The sequence below is a fragment of the Armigeres subalbatus genome, chromosome 2 (genome assembly GCF_024139115.2).
Source record: "Armigeres subalbatus isolate Guangzhou_Male chromosome 2, GZ_Asu_2, whole genome shotgun sequence".
Lineage (NCBI taxonomy): Eukaryota > Metazoa > Arthropoda > Insecta > Diptera > Culicidae > Armigeres > Armigeres subalbatus.
This window is the reverse complement of record NC_085140.1, coordinates 187391518-187408186: the sequence shown is the minus strand read 5'-3', so window position 1 is coordinate 187408186 and position 16669 is coordinate 187391518.

Below are 16669 nucleotides of genomic sequence, written 5' to 3'. Positions count from 1 at the left end.
TGAAACACAATACCAATCAAAGCGACACTCCCGAGGTCGTTCCATCAAATAATATAATCTGTAAAATATAATAATGTAATCTGTAAAAATCGTGAATATTTTTCGTGAGACGTGAAATCCTCGAAATGTAGCAACAATTTTTCGAACAAAACTCGATATCTTTAAGAATTAAAAAAAAAAAACATCAAAATAGCCAGCTCGGAGATAAAAAGTAAAAAACTACTAACATGGGACAATTATGCTGAATATGGTTTTGAAGAGGATAAGTCGACGCGTATTATTCATCGTCTTGGTCATGACATTTCAGCAATTACTTTAATCAGTGTTAAAAAAACGTTTAAAATTTTTTTTTACTCGCGTTAGGCGTAACATTTGGTAATACCCACCCCCTCCCCCACCTTTTAGTGTAACAAAGTATAACGCAAGTTGGACCTCCCCCCTCCCCCCAAAAGCGTTACGTAATTTGTGAACAGACCCTTAGCGTTGTTTATTTCGCTGGAAATCAGTTGATGTGTAGATTATCAACGTAAAAACCCAACTTAATTCACCGAGTAGTGATACTGCCTTTCTCGCATTTAGCCGAGACACCAACCTTATATGGCGCTAATACAGTTTTATGTACCATTTTCTTAATAAATTTCAAACGCAATCGTTATCAAATTCAATTGGCGATTAACCGTTGTGTGACCGGCAAAAAAAACACCCTTAACAGGCCGGCAGGGTACCCGGGTACCCACGAAACTAAAATGCTTATATCTCTGGAAATTTACAACCGATTTCAACAATTTTGGGCTTATTCGATTCAGAATTTTCTCTTCTATAAAGATGTTACCAGGATTAACCGACCCGGTCAATTCGATTCCTGGAAAATTCGGATTTTCAGGAACATATCCTGCATAAATGATACTGATCGTGGATTTCGATAGCTAATCAGCTATACGGGTATCAAACTTCTAGGATTTTCATCAGTAGATTGATTCTTATCGATTTGGATCCATCAGAAGTGCAGATTTTCGATTGGCCATTCCAGAACAGGTTCCTCGAGGGGTCATAGGTGGCCATGAACATTGTTCAATGGAACATCAACAATATGGGTATCAAACTTCATGACATTAACTCTTGCGTATGTCCTTAATGATCCTAGGCTTACCAGACAAGTTGACTCAGGAGTGGCCATTCTGGAACAGGTTCCACGGGTGCCGGGGTTGGCCAAAATTATTTCTCATTGGAACCCCAACAATATGGGTGTCAAACTTCTTGAAATTGTCTCAAGCGTTTATTTCTGATCTATTTGGGTTCATCAAACAAGTTCACCCCGGATCTCCAATTCCGGAATAGGTTCCCTGAGGAGTCAAGAATGTTCATTAACATTTTCATAGCTCATTGTTTTAAATCAATTTATCTAGCAATGTAAGTGCAAAATAAATGCAAGGACCACTCATTGACGCCGGGTGACCAACAGGAGACCCACCATAAGATTCCGAACACTCGGAGATATGATCGATTCCAGAAATTCTTCTAAACAGATGTGACTTTTCATAAACCGTTTGTTTTAACATTATCATATCAAAACCAATACATGCACTACTCTTCGATCCTAGGTGGCCTTTATCTGTTACTACGAAAGTTTGTTCTAGAAATTTGCGACTTATCTTATAAACAATCCGTTGTAAGGTAATTTCCAGGGCCATTAATTGACTCCAGGTGGACACTAAGTTATCCTTGGGAAGCTCCGAATCATCCGGAGCAGGGATTAATTCTTGAAATTCGTCATTTGTTGTGAGAGCAAAATTAATGCAAGGGCTACCTGGTGGTCCCCAAATGGTGCTCCAGAAGTGCGGAGGCATCCAGAGCAGTGGTCAATTATTGCAGTTCGTTCTAGAAACTTTCGAAAATCGTTTGTAATAGCAGTATAGAAGCAGAGTCTTTGCTCGCACTTAGAAGCATAGGGTAGGGGCGTAACTGTATTGATCGATTTCTCTTCATCGATTTTATGTTTACTTCACGTAGAAGATGCAATAATCCTTCATTACAACCATGAACTCGTCGAAGATAAATCGATCAAAACAGTTACGTCCTTATGATTCTAAGCGCGAGACTGCGAATATCATTCATTGATCCCGAGTGGCCACCAAGAAGTCCTCCTGAAATACCGGAATTCCCCAAGCAATCGTCATTTCTTACATTTTGTGTTCAACAGTTGCGTAATCGTGAACAATTTTTTTGTAACAAAGTAAAAAAAGAAGGAGAAGAGAGCGGGCTTGATAGTCATAAGGCTACTGCTTTTGCCTCATACGCAGGAAGTCGTGGGTTTAATCCAAAGTCCATTCCATTCTCCTACTTTGTATCTTTCTTTATATTTATCTCTAGCAATCGCTAGAACTGGAAATGGACTTCCATGCCATTTCCATTTCTTTTTCTATACCTTCAACTTGACAATTCTAGCCGTTTCTATTAGAATTGGAAATGAACTAAAGAGCTCGTTTCCTACATCCAATTAGAAATTCCATCAGTTGCTTTCTATCTACATATAACATTGACAGATCGTTAACCAAGACGGACCTCTGCCTCTCGAACTTTAACCCAACAATTCCAATAAATTCCGTACGAACAGAGGTATATTCGGCTTGCAGTGGGTGAGTTATTGCATCATCATTTCCACTCCCTTTCCTACATTGACTTGTATTCTGAATCCACTGATAATCTGTTTGAAACAAAAATCTGTAACTAAATGCGCTCCCTCAGAAGATGAAGAAACTGGCTAGTCGAATCAGTTTCGTCGTTCCAGTTTCAAAATCTACCTGTCTGGCCGTAAGGCCGATGAGATGTCGACGGATGAGATGTTTAGCCTGAAGATGATCCTTTATGAATTTCGGGAGTACAACTTGCCGACTCACCATCTGTCTATTGATTTCAAAGCAGCCTACGATTCATTGAAGTGCTGAGGTAGTGCTTGATGGGAAAGTTGTTGAAGAATTTGTTTATCTTTGAACACATGACATGTGACATGTGACAATGACGTTTCCTGTGAAGTGAAAAGACGTATTGCTGCTGAATAGGGGCTTCCTCGAATATTGGAAACGAAATTTTCTCTGATTCGTTAGGATTTAAAAAGAGGTGGACCGGAAAGCTTTTTGAGTTTTCGAACGAAAAGTGCTACGTACAATTCTCGATGGGAAATTAGAAAAAAAAATGGGTGGCGTAGACGCATAAATCACGAGCTGTATCAAGTGTATAAAGAAGAAAATATTGTGAATCGTATAAAATACGGCAAACTCCAGAGGGCCGGTCACTTAGTGCGAATGCCGGAAAAAAGAATAGCAAAAACAATATTCACCAGAGATCCGGATAGAGGCTAGCGACTTCGTGCTGCACTTCCACTGCTGCACGCGGTGGAATCGGACCTGGGAACCCTAAACGTTTATGAAAACTGGAGGAACATCACCCAAGATTGACAATTATGGAGCTCTACAATACGTCAGTCAAAGGTTGTTTAGAGCTTCTAGTGGAGTGTCTTCACTTGTCATAAGACGATTTAGAACTATCCCATTTTATTCCACCACTTGAAGTGAACGAACGATTTATTGAAAGTAGCAGTATTATTGGATGTATTGTGGCCGTTTAGATTGCATCAATTATGCTCTCACATTTCTCAACAAGCGATATCTAAAAACTCACAACTTTCTAGGACGACTTAAAAATTGGCACATCTTCGAAAGTTCCGAAGCTTCCAGATGTTCACCTAACGGCCACACGGTGTCAATAGATGATGCTCGAATTGATTTTGATCGCACACAACTACAAAAAAATCGCAGCTTTCTAGGGCGAGTTTCTAGAATTGATTAACTTTTCGGCTATTCCTGAGCTGGAGCACCACTTAGTGGCCTCCAGGGGTCAACATTTGGTTCTTGAAATGATATTGCTCTCATTTTGATGCATAAGTAGTTTTGTGAAACAGTACGGTTTATGAGGATGAATTTAAAATTTGGCCCTTTTCTCAGAATGTTACGGAGTTCCCGGAGGACCATTTAGCGTAGTTTTGCTCTCACATTCATAACAAACCACTGTATTCTAGGACGATATTCAAGAATTTGTCTTTACTATGGGTGTTCCGGACATTCAGCGCCAGATGACCAATGGTGGTCAATGCGTTGGTCATGCAATGATTTTACTCTCACAATGCTACAAAAATTAATAGTTTTTAGGATTTCCAGAATTGGCATTACGCCAACAATAGATTTATAAAAAAAATCGCAACTTCAAAATATAATCTTCTACGGTGTTAGGCCATTTGGCCGAATGCCGTTTGGCCGAACGCCATTTGGCCGAGTAGTTAAAAAAAATTACCTTAGTGGTCCTTCTCCCTTCTTGCTTCTTTCTTCCTCCTTATTCCCTCTTCCTTCTTTCTTCTTTTTTCCGTCCTCTACCTTCCTTCTTCTTTCTTCCTTCTTTCCTCTTCCTTCTTCCTTCTTTCTTCCTTCCTCCTTCGTTTTTCTTCCTTCTTCATTCTTCTGTTTTCATTCTTCTTTCTTCATTCTTCCTTTTTCTTTTTTCCTTCTTGCTTCTTCTTTCTTCGTTCGTCCTTCTTCCTTCGCCCTTCTTCTTCTTTTTTCCTTCTTCCTTTTCCCTTCTTTTTTATTTCTTATTCCTTCTTCCTTCGTTTTTGTATTTTTCTTCTTTCTTTTTCCTTTTTCCTTCTTACTTTTTTCTTCTACCTTCTTCATTCTTCATTCTTCAATTTTTCTTCTTCCTTCTTCCTTCCTCCATCTTCCTTCTTTCTTCCTTTTCCCTTCCTTCTTCCTTCTTCTTTCTTCCTTCTTCCTTCTTCTTTCTTCCTTCTTCCTTCTTCCTGCTTCCCTCTTCCTTCTTCCTTCTTCCTTTTTCCTTCTTTCTTCTTCCTTCTCACTACTCACTTCGTAAGGAAACGTATTTCAACTATTCGGCCAAACGGCCAAATGGCGTTCGGCCAAATGACCCTTTCGGCCAAATGGCATTCGGCCAAACGGCATTCGGCCAAGTTGCTCTAAACCTCTTCTACACCTGGTCATTTCTCCTGATGTTCCAGAACTTTCTAAAACCACTTAGTGTCCATCTGGGATGAATGAGTAGTCCTTGTATTGATTTTGTTCGCTCGTTGCTACAACACTAAAATTCTAAAAAGTCTCAGTTTTCTAGGATAAACTTTCAGAATCGGCAAATTCTACGGATGTTTCGGAGCTTTCAATGGTCCACCTAGTTGCCTTCTGGTGTCAGAGGGTAGTCCTTGCAATGATTTGGCTCTCAACACACGGATTACAAAAAATAACTGCAGCTTTCTTTTTTTATTTATATTTATTTTATTGAAAAGTATTTATGGCCACTTAACACCCTACGGGGTCCTGTCCTGCAATGGAAACTATAAAGTCAGCACGTCTGGTGGCTTTCAAACAATCAGAAACACACTGCTGAGGCAATTTCAAGAAGTTTGATACCCATATTGTTGAGGTTCCATTGGGAAATGTCCATGGCCACCTATGACCCCTCAAGGAACCTGTTCTGGAATGGCCAATTGAAGATCTGCACGTCTGATGGACCCAAATCAATAAAAATCAACCTGTTGATGAAATATCAAGAAGTTTGATACCCATATTGCTATTTACATATTGAAATCTACGATCATTATAATCTATGCAGGACATGTCCCTAGAAATCCGGATTTCCCGGTGATCCGAGGGTCCGGCCCGGTCCAATCCTAAAACAGCATGATAAAGGACAAAATTCTGAATCGAATGAGTCTAAAATGGTTGAAAACGGTTAAAAATTGCTCAAGATATAAGCATTTTAGTTTCGTGGGTACCCGGGTACCCTGCCGGCCATTTAAAGGGTAAAAAAATGTCGGAACCCCTCCCTCCACCCCTCCTTAATCAAAATTTCAGTTAACCCGTACAATCGATTTTGGCCGTCATTATTGTGGATATGACAGAGTTTCAACATCCTACTATGAAAATTCATTTAGATATCGCGAATTGAATTCCAAAAAGGTACGCGGGTACCCAGCCGGCCACACAAGGGTTAAGGTTTGCATGAAGAAGAAGAAGTCGACGGATGATATTAGAAAAATATAGGATGCATACGGACATTTTTTTAAAACTCTTCTCAAAAATTCTAGAAGCGATTTAATTAAAAACGGAAAGCATTACGGAGTTGGACTTTTTTTATACTGTGTATTAGATATGATATCATAAAATAAAATTTGAAATCGAAAAATTGCGTTTATTATGCAGTAGAAGGATAGTCCAACCCAGTACTGCTAATCGTTTTTAATTAAATTGCTTCTAGAATTTTTGAGAAAAGTTTTAAAAAATTTCCCGTATGCTTCCCCATGCAATATTTTTCAAATATCATCCTTCGACTTCTTCTTCTTCATGCAACCTTTAACTTTTGCATCCCCAACCTCTTTTGGGTCTGTTCAAATATTACGTAACGCAATAGGGGGTGGGGGGTTGTTTTATTTTTGTTACGATTTGTTACGCAAAATATAGGGGGTGGGGGTCCTTCGAGTAATTGTTACGCGTAACAATGAGAAAAAATATTTAAATTTTTCAAAAAATTGTTATTGTCTTCAAAATAGCATAAAATACACAAAAAATAATAATTTATTGTATCGTGGTTCAAATTCTAACAAAAACAAGATTTTTTCAAAAAAAATGTATTTGTTACGCGTTACGCATGGGGGTGGGGGTAGTTCTAAATTTAGTTACGGACTGTTACGAGGGAGTGGGGGGTTCTTGAAAACAACGTTTTCCGCGTTACGTAATATTTGAACAGACCCTTTTGTGCATCAAAATTTTGGTGATGTTTTTGCTCTAATTCATTCAATTTTTGACCGATTTGTTGGAAATTTTCAGACATGAACCAGAAATTATCATAGTTTCAGAGGATCGATCGATTGGAAATGTCGGTCCAACGGTTCCAGATTCATACAGAATCCCAGTGGTGTCTGTCGGGTGCCCATGCCCATTTGGGACATTTTTGGCTTTTATGTTTGTTATTCGTACCAACATCGTCTTTTTATACCTGTATAATGAAGAAAACTTATTTGCGATGCTTCTGAACAAATTTGGATGCATGATGGCCACACTGGAACCGGTTCCGGGGCTCTAACTGGGGACATATATTAGAATACTTCGAAATGTATCATGAGGCATATCAATCATCGGTATTTTTTGGCGAAAGATATCTTGAAACTAATTTTAGATTTCTACTATTAATTTTGATCCTTTCGATCCAGTTGAGCCAAACATCCCGGAACACCTGGAACCAATTCCGGGGACCCTGTGGAAGACTTGAATCCGGTTTTTGAAAAAAAACATAGCATGCGACATATCAAACTTCATGATTCACCATGAAAAAAATGTAGGATAACATTTTTTAGATCTTGATTCTTCTTCTGGCCACTTCCGGAAAAATCCGGAAATCGAAGAAAGCGGTTTTGAAGTTTGTTTCATAAGTTGAAGTTCGTTACCAAAGCTGTTAGTTGTACACACATTTCGACTTTTCAAAACCAGATCAAGAATATAATTTTGCCTCTAATATAAATTCAAATATAAACCAGCCTCTAATATAATTTTGAATCTAATTGGTCATGTCTCAGGCACCCGGAACCGGTTCCGGGATAGACCTGTGCGCCGATTGCAATTTAATTGGCGGCGGCGTGATGAATAATTTTGAGTAAGCGGTGGCGGCGTGCCGACGTCCCACCATTAGTGATCGGAGGAAGCGGTGCGGAATTTACTGCATCATTTCGTTCGGAAGTTCCTTCAAGAATTCCACCCGAAGTTCTTTTAGGAAGTTCTTTCAGAAATTCTTCCGAAAGTTCTTTCAGGAATATCTTCGGAAGTTCCTTCAGAAATATCTCCTGGAGGTCCTTCAGGAATTTTTCCGGAAGATCCTTCAGCAATTCCTCTGCAAGTTCCTTCAGCATTTCCTCCAGAAGTTCCTTCAGCAACTACTGCGGAAGTTCCTCCGGAAAATCCGTCAGTAATTCCTCTGGAATCTTCTTCAAGAATACCTCCAAAAATGCCTCCAACAATTGCTTTAAAAATACCTTCAACAACTCCTCCGAAACCTTCAGTATTTCTTTCGAAAGTTTTCAGGAATACTTCCGACAGTTCCATCTAAATACCACCGAAAATTCCTCCAGGAATTCATCCGAAAATTCCACCAGCAGTTCCTTCAGCTACTAACCCGGAAGTTCCTACTGCAATTCTTCGGAGAGTTCCTTCAACAATTCCTCCGTAAGTTCATTCAAGAATATCTCCGGAAGTTCCTTCAAGAATACCTCCGGACGTTCCTTCAAGAATACTTCCGGAATTTCCTTCAAGAATTCCTCCGGAAGTCCCTTCAGGAATTCCTCCAGATGTTCTATCAGGAATTCTTCGGGAACTTCCTTCAGAAATTCCTCTAGAAGCTAATTTAGGAACTCCTCCGGATGTTCCCTCAGGAATTCCTCTGAAAGTTCCTTCAGAAAATCATCCGAAAGTTCATGCAGCAAGTCCTCCGGAAGTTCCTTAAGCAATTTTTACGGAAGTTCCTACAGCAGTTACTCCGGTAGTTCCTCCAGAAGTTTCTTCAGGGATTCCTGAAGAAACTTCAGGAGCAATTTCTTGAAGGAATTTCCGGAAGATTTCCTGAAGGAACTGCTGAAAGAACTCCTGAAGGAGCTTCCGGAGAAATTCTGGAAAGAACCTCCGGGAAAATTCTTGAAGGAACTTCCGAAGAAATTGCTGAAGGAACTTCAGGAGGAATTGCTCGGGGATTTTCCGGAGGAATTCCTGAAGGAACTTCTGAAGGTATTTCTGAAAGAACTTCTTGAGGAATTCCTGAAGGAACTTCTGGGAGAGTTTCCGAAGGAAATCTTGAAGGATATTCCGAAAGAATTCTTGAAAGAAGTTTCAAAAGAATTCCTGTAGAAACTTTCTAATGAATTCCTGAAGAAACTTCCTAAGGAATTCCTGAATAAACTTCCTAAGGAATTCCTTGAGGAACTCTTAAAGGAACTTCCAGAGGAATTGCTGAAGGAACTTCCAAAGTAATTCTTGATGTAACTTCCGAAGAAATTTCTGAAGTAACTTCCAGAGACATTTTTTAAAGAACATCCGGAGGAATTCCTGCAAGAGCTTTTGGAGGAATTCCTGGAGGAACTTCCGGAGGAATTTCTGAAGGAACTTCCGAAGGAATTCTTGAAGAAACTTCCGAAGAAATTCCTAAAATAACTTCCGGAGGAATTCCTGGAGTAACTTCCAGAAGAATTGCGGAAGGAAGTTCCTCCAGGAATTCCTTCCGAGGTTCCTCCAGGAATTCCTTCGAAGGTTCCTCCAGGAATTTCTTCGGAGGTTCCTCCAGGAATTCTTCCGGAAGTTCCTCCAGGAATTCCTCCGGGAGTTCCTCCAGGAATTCCTCCGGGAGTTCCTCCAGGAATTCCTCCTGCAAGTTCTTCTAGGAATTAATCCGCAGGTTCCTCCAGGAATTCCTCCGCAAGTTCCTCCAGGAATTCCTCCGGAAATTCCTCCAGGAATCTCTCCGGGAGTTTCTCCAGGAACATCTCCGGAAGTTCCTCCAGGATTTTCTCGTTACTCCAGGTATTCCTCCGGAAACTCCTTCAGCATTCCTCCGGAAGCTCCTCCAGAAATTCCTCTGGAAGTTCCTCCAGGAATTCCTCCGGAAGTTCCTCCAGGAATTCCTCCGGAAGTTCCTCCAGGAATTCCTCCGGAAGTTCCTCCAGGAGTTCCTCCAGGAATTCCTCCGGAAGTTCCTCCAGGAATTCCTCCGGAAGTTCCTCCAGGAATTCCTCCGGAAGTTCCTCCAGGAATTCCTCCGGAAGTTCCTCCAGGAATTCCTCCGGAAGTTCCTCCAGGAATTCCTCCGGAAGTTCCTCCAGGAATTCCTCCGGAAGTTCCTCCAGAAATTCCTCCGGAAGTTCCTCCAGGAATTCCTCCGGAAGTTCCTCCAGGAATTCCTCCGGAAGTTCCTCCAGAAATTCCTCCGGAAGTTCCTCCAGGAATTCCTCCGGAAGTTCCTCCAGGAATTCCTCCGGAAGTTCCTCCAGGAATTCCTCCAGGAATTCCTCCGGAAGTTCCTCCAGGAATTCCTCCAGGAATTCCTCCGGAAGTTCCTCCAGGAATTCCTCCGGAAGTTCCTCCAGGAATTCCTCCGGAAGTTCCTCCAGGAATTCCTCCGGAAGTTCCTCCAGGAATTCCTCCGGAAGTTCCTCCAGGAATTCCTCCGGAAGTTCCTCCAGGAATTCCTCCGGAAGTTCCTCCAGGAATTCCTCCGAAGTTCCTCCAGGAATTCCTCCGGAAGTTCCTCCAGGAATTCCTCCGAAGTTCCTCCAGGAATTCCTCCGGAAGTTCCTCCAGGAATTCCTCCGGAAGTTCCTCCAGGAATTCCTCCGGAAGTTCCTCCAGGAATTCCTCCGGAAGTTCCTCCAGGAATTCCTCCGGAAGTTCCTCCAGGAATTCCTCCGGAAGTTCCTCCAGGAATTCCTCCGGAAGTTCCTCCAGGAATTCCTCCGGAAGTTCCTCCAGGAATTCCTCCGGAAGTTCCTCCAGGAATTCCTCCGGAAGTTCCTCCAGGAATTGCTCCGGAAGTTCCTCCAGGAATTCCTCCGGAAGTTCCTCCAGGAATTCCTCCGGAAGTTCCTCCAGGAATTCTTCCGGAAGTTCCTCCAGGAATTCCTCTGTAAATCCTCCAGGAATTCCTCCGGAAGTTCCTCCAGGAATTCTTCCGGAAGTTTTTCCAGGAATTCCTCCGGAAGTTCTTCCAGGAATTCCTCCGGAAGTTCCTCCAGGAGTTCCTCCGAAAGATCTTGCAGGAATTCCCCCGCTGCAATCGGCGCACAGGTCTATCCCGGAACCGGTTCCGGGTGCCTGAAACATGACCAATTAGATTCAAAATTATATTAGAGGCAAACCTATGATTGTTTTTTGCTTGATCTGGTTTTGAAAAGTCGAAATGTGTGTACAACTAACAGCTTTGGTAACGAACTTCAACTTATGGAACAAACTGCAAATCCGCTTTCTTCAATTTCCGGATTTTTCCGGAAGTGGCCAGAAGTAGAATCAAGATCTAAAAAATGTTATCCTACATTTTTTTATGGTGAATCATGAAGTTTGATATGTCGCATGCTATGTTTTTTTCAAAAACCGGATTCAAGTCTTCCACAGGGTCCCCGGAATTGGTTCCAGGTGTTCCGGGATGTTTGGCTCAACTGGATCGAAAGGATCAAAATTAATAGTAGAAATTGACCTTTAGTTTTAAGTTTTCATGTAGACGACACAGTCAGATGAAATAAGCAAAATAAATAAATAGAAAAAAAATAGAAAAAATCTAAAATTAGGTTCAAGATATCTTTCGCCAAAAAATACCGATGATTGATATGCCTCATGATACATTTCGAAGTATTCTAATATATGTCCCCAGTTAGAGCCCCGGAACCGGTTCCAGTGTGGCCATCATGCATCCAAATTTGTTCAGAAGCATCGCAAATAAGTTTTCTTCATTATACGGGTATAAAAAGATGATATTGGTACGAATAACAAACATAAAAGTCAAAAATGTCCTAAATGGCCACCCGACAGACCCCACTGGGATTCCGTATAAATCCGGAACCGGTGGACCGACATGTCCAATCAACCGATCCTCTGAATCTATGATAATTTCTGGTTCATGCCTGAAAATTTCAAACAAATCGGTCAAAAATTGAATGAATTAGAGCAAAAACATCACCAAAATTTTGATGCACAAAAGAGGTTGGGGATGCAAAGGTTAATCGTCAAGAGTGAAACTTTGTTGTACGAGAAAGGCAAAACATTGAAAATTCCAATTCTTCACCAACCCAGGAAAATTTCAGAGTTTCGTTACAACCGTCTGGTGCGGTTGGTTCGTTAGACCATTTGATTCAAACTTCAAGACAACTTTGAGATTTTACAGCATCTCATATGCCTGGATTTGAGACGCAAGTAAAAGACAAATACCCGGAGTACATAATTGGGTTGATGCCGCGGCAGATGGCATCATGGAAGCCTTGGTGGATTCGATAGACCATTTTACTCAAACTCCAGAACAATTTGGAGATCTTACAACAACTCAAATGCCTGGATTTGAGACGCAAGTGAAAGATAAATACTCGGAGGACATAATTGGGTTGATACCGCGGTATGGGACATCAGGAAGCCTTGGCTGATTCGGTAGACCATTTGATTCAAACTCAAGGACAATTTGGAGATCTTACAACATCTCATATGCCTGGATTTGAGACGCAAGTGGAAGACAAATACTCGGAGGACATAATTGGGTTGATACTGCGGCTGGGGGCATCATGGAAGCCTTGGTTGATTCGGTAGACCATTTGATTCAAACTCCAGGACAATTTGGAGATCTTACAACATCTCATATGTTTGGATTTGAGACGCAAGTGAAAGATAAATACTCGGAGGACATAATTGGGTTGATACCGCGGTATGGGACATCATGGAAGCCTTGGTTGATTCGGTAGACCATTTGATTCAAATTCCAGTACATTTCGGAGATCCTAGAACATCATAATTTATTATCACACATGTTTCGTATATAGTTTACATTTATTTTAACAAGTTCACAGTAGGCAACATGCTTGAAAACATTTTCTGAAGCTTCATACATGCTGTAGTATAAAGTGGGATGTAGGGATGCTCAAAATGTGTTCTTATGTTCCAGGTGATGTCTTTATGCGTTATTTTATCATTTCCATCATGACTATATGAATACACTCTGTCAAGTTTGCTTAAGACCACCCATATTTTGAGAAAAAATCTCCAATATTTAATCAGTTTTAAATAAACAACGAATGGATCAGTTATTATTTCATATGTACATCATTCTCGACTGTATTAAATAATAATTATAGACAAATGCAAAGTTTTGGATTATATTTGTTTATTGGTGCTGTCAATTTAACTTAGGACCACCTGAGATATTGTTCGAGCAGGAGCGGTAAAATATTTAAACATTTGAAATTCAACATGTTAATAATCAGTTGCTTTACCGTTTCTGTTAATAACTTGGAACATTCGGTTTGGCATACTGGATACTAAGTTTTGTAGAACGCTTTTCTCAATATTTCCCCAGGCCTTTAAAATAGCAGATTTTAGCTCATCAACAGAGGTGTACTGCTTTCCTTCTGCATAATTTTTTACGTAGATATCATTTGTGATAATGAAATATAAGTATATCTCCAAAATCGCATTTTTCTAAATCCGTTGCTTTACTCCCACAGCTCTAGTGAAAAATAGAACACCCCTAGATACAATATTTTGCAATGTCCAGAAACTAGAAGAGATGGTTAAGAGGTTGGTGAAAAACTGAAAGAATCGGTTGAAAAACCACTGAGATATAGCCATTTAAAATTTAGTTACGACGATTTTCTGAACGAATGAATCCTAGTGTTAAAAGTTTATTCATTCTACTAGTACCAGTTACTAGTAGATTAGACATATAATCAGACATATAACAATAATAAAAATATGAAAACAATATAAAAAAGATGGGTGTTGCACCTACTGCGGGGTGACTTGCAACACTTCATCGAATTCAATCATAACATGTTTTAGAACTCTCGCTTAACTTTTCAAAAGGACCTAAGTAACATTTTTTTCATGAATTAATTTAAATAGCGCAATCAACAGAAAAACATGAAAGCTTTTGATTGCAGTACTCAAATTAATTCATGAAAAAATGTTACTTAGGTCCTTTTGAAAAGTTAAGCGAGAACTGTCTCATTTAGAGAATTAAACTGAGAGTAAACTTAAAAGTGACATTTCAATAATTAACGAATAACCCTGCTCGCAGAGCAAAATTACTTTTGACTAGAGGTGTGCGCCGATGCGCCACGCCGCCGCCGCCGGCAGTTTTTGGCACGCCGCCGCCGCCGACATTTTTGCATCGGCGCGCTGCCATTTAAAATTTGCCACGCCGCTGATCTATAATTTTCCACGCCGATTGAAATTTTCAGTGGAAACTCCTAAGATTCATTGGATTTTCCGTATAATTTGCTGATAGGCCTCTACAACATTACGTTGAAACTTCAGAGAATTTTTCGTGAGGATACCAATTATTTCCATGAAAATTCCATACAATACCTTGTTAAAACTTCGAAGAGCTCTCCGTAAAAACTAAGCGTGTTGCGAAAAATGAAAAAAATGAAAATCTAATTTAAATTGAATTTTTGAATAGAAAAGAGTTGTTCGGCAGAAAGTCACAAGACTGAAAGTTGTTAGGCCGAATCGTTTAACCGAAAATATTAATTGGTAGAAGCCTACCCGATCCGAGCAAAGCTTAAGAGCAAATCGATAACTTGTTTTAATGTTGTGTATTCATCGATTATGTTCACCTAATTTGATATCTTTTTGGTCGTTTTAACGGTTGAAATAACAAAACGTTTAGCAGAATCAGCTTACCGTGACATCAAATCAAAAACTATTCTGCTGTCGATGAGAGGAAATCGAAAACTAAATTTGATATTGGTTTCCGATAGCAAAATAAGTACACATTTTGATGTCATATCATTAAATTTAGTAATCTACAGCAACATGAGATCAAAATATATAATCAATCATGATGATTTATACATATTTGAAAACCAATTGTGAATCATTTTGTCAAAATCAAAATATTCTATATGCTCTCATTATGTTTTCAGACTATGTAGCCTGCAGATATTTGGCCGAGAATCTTATTTGGTCGAACAGTTCCTTTGGCTAAAAAAATCGTGAGCTTGTCCTTCGGCTGAAATAGTAGTTTGGTAGAAAGGGCAATTTGATCAATATGGACATTCGGTCAAAAGTGTCGTTCGGCTGAATTGGTCATTAAGGATATTTTCACGACAATAACTGGAGAATCTTTTGAATCTCGCCTCAAAAAATTAATGAACTTCCCCAGAAAATTCTTCAAGTTTTTCCAGAATATTCATTTGAAAATTATTTTCAGATTTTCCACGGGAACTACTTTCACGTTTCGAGAACTCTTTGTAATTACCAAGGAAAATTGTTTGGGATTTACATGAGAAGCTCTACAGAGTTTTTCCGGGGAGTTGTTCCAAATTTCTACAGGAAAATATTCAGAATATTCACAGAAAGTTCCTATTGAGTCTCTGTTGAGTATTCTCCAATAAGACCGAAAGTGACAGACGGCCGAGCTGGTAATTTGGCAGAAAAAGCCGTTTGCCCTAACAGGTCGTCTGGCCGAAACCATCGTTGTCCAAAAATGCCATTTAGCAGAAATAGTTTTTTGACAGAATGGGTCATTTGGCCAAACGGGGTCATACGGCCAAATTTCAATGACTGAACCTCATACTGAACGGGTAATATGGTCAGAAATGGCCACTTGTTTGGCGAAATGGTCTTTTTGACAATTGACCATTGAACAAAATTTCGTGGCCTCTCTATTTTTAGGTCAATACTAGACTTTAGACCAAAAGACATCTAGCCAGGTACCATTTAGCAAAACGGAAACTGTTATCAGATCAAAATTGGTTTGACCGAAAATGTAGTTTGACCGAAAGCGATGAACAGCTAAAAGGAAATTTGGACGGATTTGTAAAAATTTTTTACCCTAACAGGTCATTTAGCTGAAAATGCCGCTCGGGTGAAAAAGTCGTTTGACCGAAAATACATCATTTGACCAAAAAGGCCATTTGGTAAAAAAAATGGCATTTGACAGAAAGAGTCATTTGGACCTTAAATGTCCTTTCGGCAACCTTTTTCGAAAAGTGTCGTTCGGCTGAATTGGTTATTTTGCCAAAGAAGACGTTTATCCGAATTGGTCATTTGACAGAAAATGCTGGTCGGCCAGAAAAGTTGTTTTGCAGAAAGGACATTTTCTGGTCAAATTACCATTCTTACCAAACACCATTTTCGGTCAAATGATCTATTTGATAAAAGATTTTTTCGGCCAAATTACCAGTTCGGCTGAATGTCCATTTCGGCTGTATGTCGTTTTCGGAAAAAATACATTTTTGGTCGGACCATTTTTGACCTGATAACAGTTTCGGATAAACGTTCAATTCTGCTTAATGGGGTTTGGTTAGATGGCTTTTGGCTTAAACGTTAGTATCGACTTAAAAGTAGAGGTGTTACGAAATTTCGTTTAACAGTCTTTTCAACGTAAATGTCATTAAGCCAAACGGATGGATATTATGGACTAAATTATCCATTCAGTTATTGACATTTGGCCGTAAGACCTGTTGGCCTAAACGATATTTTCGGACAAGTGACCTATTCTGTCAAACGACCATATCGGCCAATCGGCATTTTTGGGTTGATGACCTATTCGGCAAAACGACCTGTTAGGGAAAACGACTTTTTCGGCTAAATTACGTTCGGACATACGGCTTTCGGCCAATGGAATTTCCCAAGAATTTCTTACGGACAATACACTAGTCGTTCGATAACTGTAACATGACGCATTCTAGACGTCAAACAATTGTAGACGTCGTCATAATAGAAGTGCATCTGATTGTTCACCGCTATGCAGTGATCATCGACTTTGACATAGTTTTGATGCTTAACTGTTCGATAACTGCAAAACTGATGTAACTTTCGAAATGCAGTTAAAAGCATTGCAGTTAAATGAATTGCAGTTATCGAACGTCTTC